Raw genomic sequence first — 6,000 nt, forward strand, 5'->3', positions numbered from 1 at the left:
AATGACCTTTAGGATAGTGGCCTACATTGGTTTTATGTTTTCATCACCATGGAACTCATTCTTGGCCACTCAGTATCAAAGTATTTTTATTACAGACCTAATGAAGAGGACTCCTTCCTCTCTTAGGACCTGTAATCAAAGCACTCATTAACAAGTGGGGACTGTGTCACAAACGATGACTTGTTATCAGTGTCTTGACTTATCGAAGGTGAAAGCAAATAATATGCAAGAATGGTTCGGTAATTCATTAACAACCTCTTCCTTCCCATGCCTCTGAGAAAATTGGCAACAAATATTTAAACACTAGAATAATTTTCCCGTTTTTCGAGTCTCAGTCATTTATCTTGAAAGATTGAATTCAGATTAAGGTGGCTTGCTGGTAAGAAAAAATGAAATCAGGATTTTTCTGAAACTTTGTAGAGATGTCAAGCTGGGGTAGATATGTTAAATAGTAAAATAAAAAAATATGGTCCCCATGCAAATTTTGGAGATAGGCGCCCTCTATATTGTGCCGCGAAAACCTTTTAGCTGAAATTGGTTAAAATGTTGTATTATTCGATTAACTAGTGTTATTAAATAATAAAACTGAAATTAAGTAAAAACAATTTGACAGATTTTATACAACACAAGTCCCCGTATTGTAATATATTAGTTTTGTGGTCTACTTTTGAAAATATCAGAAAATATAGCAACGTTTCCATGAATAGTGCTTTTATAAAAAGAGCAAAGTTTGGCCGAATTTTGATATTTTCATTACAAATGTCATGATCTGAAATCTACGTTTTCTTTAAACTCTCGTAAATTAAGCCCAACAATATATAGATTTCGAATCAAACGAAAAAAATTGGGGTCACCGCACAATTTTTTAAGATATGGGCATTTTTAACACAAAAAAATGCTACACTGAAGCGCCCTCTAGCGACAGATCCCTGTTTAGTTTGATATATTCGAAACTTTTTTAAAAGGTATTAAATAAGTTTAGTTCACTTAAATACTGCAAATAATCCCACATTTGTTACACTTAAAACGGGCCTGTTACACAGAGTTTGCTATCTTGGTGTGAACTGTTTTGACAAACCAGATTTGAAAGTCGCACCGCAAAGTAATTGTATGCTATATCGCGACAAAAAGACCACTTCCGGAAAGAACGCTCGCGGAAGAACGTTTGTACGCGTGCGCAGATACGATGCGCAGTACGAATATTCGCGTTACCCGCAAGCTACGTTAACCCTATCTTTGCGACCAAAAATATTGATGTAGCGAAGAATTTCAATCAAAACAATAGTTCAAGCCTTAATCTACTCCAAGAATCTGTGTGTCTATTTGTTTGTCTCTTCGTTTGTTTTAGTGCTGTTTTGTGTGCTTAGGGAATTTGTGGACTGAACAAAAACCTAGCCATCATGGTCCCATAAGAACTGATAACACATCAGCTAAATTATTCCTGATATCGTATTGATAACATTAAAAGACGTTGTATGTAAGTAAGTTTTTTAACATTTGCAAACGTTAATTTCAGTCTGTGGTATACCTATGGTAACACCACGATCGAGATCTCCTTCTCGCATATTCGGTGGACTTAGCGTCCTTCGGGGTTCGTGGCCATGGACCACTTTCTTGTCAGTTCACTCACCAGCCCATGGCGTTCGTAAAGCAATCTGCGGTGGATCACTACTGAATAATGAATGGGTTGTAACAGCAGCACATTGTGTCATCAATCCTCAGGCAAATTCTAGAACCTTTGGACACACTCTACCTCTTGCGTCATTTAATGTTTCTCTTGGCCTTCACAGACGTTCACGTCCACATGAATATGTACAATACGTAAGATAACCTTTACATTTCAATGTTACCATTTTTAGCTCACATTTGGTATACCAATGTGAGGTTATCGTATAAGCTGAAGTCGATGGCGTCTGTACGGTATGTATGTGTGTATGATGTAAGTACCGGTATGTAAGTATGGTATGTACGTACGTACGTACAGTATGTCCGTCAATATCAATAACATGCAAACCGCTGCACATTTCAGCTTGGTATTTGGTGTGCGGATGCATCCTGGACTATAGATGGGATTTTGTTCAAATGAAGTCTGCATTGCCAAAATTATGCAAATGAACTTACAAAATGTGAAAATGGTCAAGAATTAATAACTCAAAAACCGCTCTTTTGATGCTTTGAAAATTTGTGTACAAGTACCTTAGGTTAACCTTATACAGTTTTACAAATATTGTGAAGATATCCTTAATTTTGTATTTTTGCTGAATTTTTTGGTGGTTTTTCTCATTTTCTGTAAAAATTCTTCTTCTCTAAAACTGCCAGCCCAATTGCTCTCAAATTTGGGTTTGATGTTTGCGAGTGTGTTACTCTTCTAATTTGTTTAAATTATGACAAAATTTGGAAAATTAATATTTTGGAGCAATTTTGTCTAAAAATTTTAAACACTATTTTCTTTTTAAAGCCTCTGGACAGACAGCTTTTATATTTGGTACACAGACGTACAGAAATGACAATAGTTAGATATGTGGAAATTGACCTGAAATATACAAATTTGCATTTTTAAGCCAATATTGTCATTTTTGGTCAAGAAAACTTTATCTCAAAATTACTTGTTTGATAGCTTTGTAATTTGATATAAAGTCCTGAGGGATGCTATACGATAAATTTTCTGCTCAAAGTGTTGGGAAACCCCCAAATTTGTATATTTTAGGTAATTTTCTCAGTTTGTGACCTGAAATGACCTACACCAACTCAGGATATATTGTGAGACAGTTTTAAAGGCTGTGAACGTAATGTCATATTTGGTTTCAATTTGTAGGAAAAATGGATCAAGAAACAAAGCTGAGGTGAATTTTTTCATTGTGGACCAGTTTTTTGCAACTTTTCTATGTAAGACACGGAAGAACTGATGAGAAATTTGGATCCAGGATAATTCCGGATGTTGTAATCACGCACACAGTAGAAGGCATTTCACAATCTGTAACTAACTTAAGTGCTGTTTACATAGCAATGATAACACTCAGCGCATTAATTAAAAATCCCCAAGGATGTAAATACATTTCCTGTCATCTGGCCTTATGCAATACCAAGGGGTGGAACATTGGATAATCAGGAGGGGTTGGGTCGAAAAGATGGATGAGGTAGCATTACTTTTTTACCAGATCCCTTGTTCATTTTTTTTTATCACTCCCACCTTTTCTTTAATTAAGTCTTCTCTGTCTATTTTTTGTTGTTGACATTTGCTTATGTATTTAGGATCTGCTTGTCCCATTACTATAGACATCGATGTGCATGTTCCTAAGATGACATCCAGTACCTAAGTTGGAGACTTTATTTGCTTCGTCACTGTTGTTTTTCCTGGTTTAAATTTCTTGAATGGACCTATTCAAACCGAATGTGAGCACATAGTGTCCTTGACGGTATTTTTTTGGAATTTGCACGACTGCGTGACTTACATTAAGTATAATATAACACAGTTATCTTTTGTAAATGTTATGTATACATTTCTTATTAAAATTCGCTTGCAAAAAGCGCAGACGTTCTTTGCAATAAACACTCTATGTGAAACAGTTGCAACTTCAGTAAAGATTATCCTTTTCGTCCTACACTTAAAGTTCCAATTTTACGTCCAAAATACATCTACATTGAATTCCTTATCGTCAGAATGTTCTCCTTACTATATTACATACACACTCTAATATTACTCAGTTATATCTGATAAAGTCATCTAAATAGTATGTCCTTTTGAAATCTTCATAATTTATATATCTTGATAATTCATATCATTTGTCTCTGATAGAGGAATGTTGTAGAGATCATCATTTCCCCACATAACGATCCCAAGACACTTGACGCAGATATAGCACTCTTGAAGTTGGATACTCCTGTAGCATTCACTAAGTACATACGACCAGTCTGTCTACCACTGAACAATGCAGACAATGGTGTAGCAGACCAAGGAGATTTGGCAGTTGTTGTAGGATGGGGTAAGACTTCAAATGGAAGGCCGTCTGATGTGTTAAGGGAGACTTACGTACCGATAGTGAGTCAGCAAACATGTGTTAAAGCTTATAATCGTTCTTACGTGGTAACCGATAACATGTTTTGCGCCGGGTATCAAACAGGTAAAGTATGTTAAAGATGAATATTATCTCTGAAATTCGTTAAATCAAAGATGTGCCTTCCCTTAAAAGTATCCTGACGTGGTCCATTATTAATTTATTTATTTATTTATTTATTTATTTATTTATTATTTATTTATTTATTTATTTCAAGGAAGACCACGGGAACAAGTCCCATTTACAGGCTCCAAAAACATAAAGTTTAAAAATACAAAAATTTAAAATACAAATATACAACCCACAGTACAGAACATTATAAAAGTAAGCGAACTGAAAAAACAAACAAAAAAAAGTCTACCAATTTAAACATGACAGTTTTACCAAGCGTCTAAAACTTCCGTAAAATGAAAAAAATGTCAATAGCAGGGTTTGAAGTGCACAGTTCATTTAAAGTGCTCATACATCTTTGTAAAGCGGAGAGTACTTAAAAACATTGAGTTCGCTAACTGGAAGTCTGAAGACTGTGCGAGTTCTAGTAGTTTTTCTGGGGACATTATAAGTAATACGAGAAACAATAAGGGGACAGTCATACATATTATTTACACATTTATATAAAAGTATTGTATCTAAAAATCGTCTCCGATGATATAGAGGTGAAAGATTAAATGCTGACACAACTCTTCATAATTACTAGTATTACTGTGGTAAGGGTGATTAGTTTTGAAGCAAAGAAACTTAATGAATTTCATTTGTACTCGTTCTATATTATCCTGTTGTTGTTTTTGCCAAGGAGACCACACTACAGACGCATATTCCAAAATGCTTCTTATATAAACTATGTACAGTGAATTGAGGGAGTTGATATTGGAAAAAGTATTACAACTCCGCTTAATGAAGCCAAGACATACGTACGTATTACAAACTCCGCTTAACGAAGCCAAGCATGCGAAAAGCTTTACTAATAATTGTGGAAACATGCAATTGTTTTACGACAGCCATTGTAGGGTTGAAACTCTTTATGAACAACAGCTAGAAGCTTTAGATCGCTGCATGATGTCATTGTTTGGCAGGGATCAGAGTTCAAAGAATTAGTGAGTTTAATAATGTACGATCAACCTATGTGCCGAGCAAAAAGTGATTGAAAAGCTTTCTTCGTCGTATTAAGAATGGAGCAATATCTGAAGCTGACCTTTCGTTATGTCGTCTTTAGCACGTCTCAGTGGTCCTGTTTCAGATGTTCTGTTTCATAAGATCCGAGACATAGGTGTCTGTGGTTCTGTAAGCCTGGACATTTTCTCTTAGGGCTCATTACTATATAATGTCCACTAAAGGTCACGTTGGCGCTGCGTGTTGCAAACACTGTATTTGAAACGAGTATTTCTCATATAAGATGACACGGAAACCCCCTCATATTTTCAAAAAGCAGAGAATCTAAAATTTGGTGTGGTAGCACTAGTTTTCTCGAAAATGAAAGGTTTATATTTGGGGTAAAAAACTGAATTTTGGTATTAATGTTAAAAAACTAATTTAAGTCACAAACTTGACTCTATTTTCTGAAATGTAATATTTTGCTTGAAACAAGAGAATATGTAGAAGTACCTGTCCTTGTTCTGAAATTGCATGGATGGAAAGAATGGCACTCAAAACTGATTAACAACATGATTAGCAAAATTAAAATGCATCTTGTTCAAAATGTAAGAGCTTAATTGCCACACAATATTGTCGTTTTGTTATGTGTCATTTTTAGACCATATTATGAGAATATCGAAACTTTTGACACAGCCAGAGTGGAGTTAACTTCTTTAAAAATCTTGAAATTGGAAGAAAACAGAAGCCAAGAAATCGGGGTTTTTACATTTCTGTGTTCCCAACACAAAATGAAACGAACTTAAAAACAACTCTGCGGTCGCCTGACATCCAGTTACGGGTCCAAGGCTAAAAA

General features: G+C 35.1%; 1 long non-coding RNA gene across 1 annotated transcript in view; it reads left to right on the forward strand.

Annotated features, from left to right (window-relative positions):
• Positions 1 to 2,142, forward strand: part of LOC139136191 (uncharacterized) — a 44,573-nt gene extending 42,431 nt beyond the window's left edge. The window contains exon 3 of the long non-coding RNA XR_011553144.1: positions 1,517 to 2,142. This is a non-coding gene — a long non-coding RNA (uncharacterized lncRNA). The remainder of the gene's footprint in view (positions 1 to 1,516) is intronic.
• The last annotated feature ends 3,858 nt before the right edge of the window (positions 2,143 to 6,000 follow it).

The sequence above is a fragment of the Ptychodera flava genome, chromosome 7, assembly GCF_041260155.1.
Source record: "Ptychodera flava strain L36383 chromosome 7, AS_Pfla_20210202, whole genome shotgun sequence".
NCBI classification, from domain to species: Eukaryota; Metazoa; Hemichordata; class Enteropneusta; family Ptychoderidae; genus Ptychodera; species Ptychodera flava.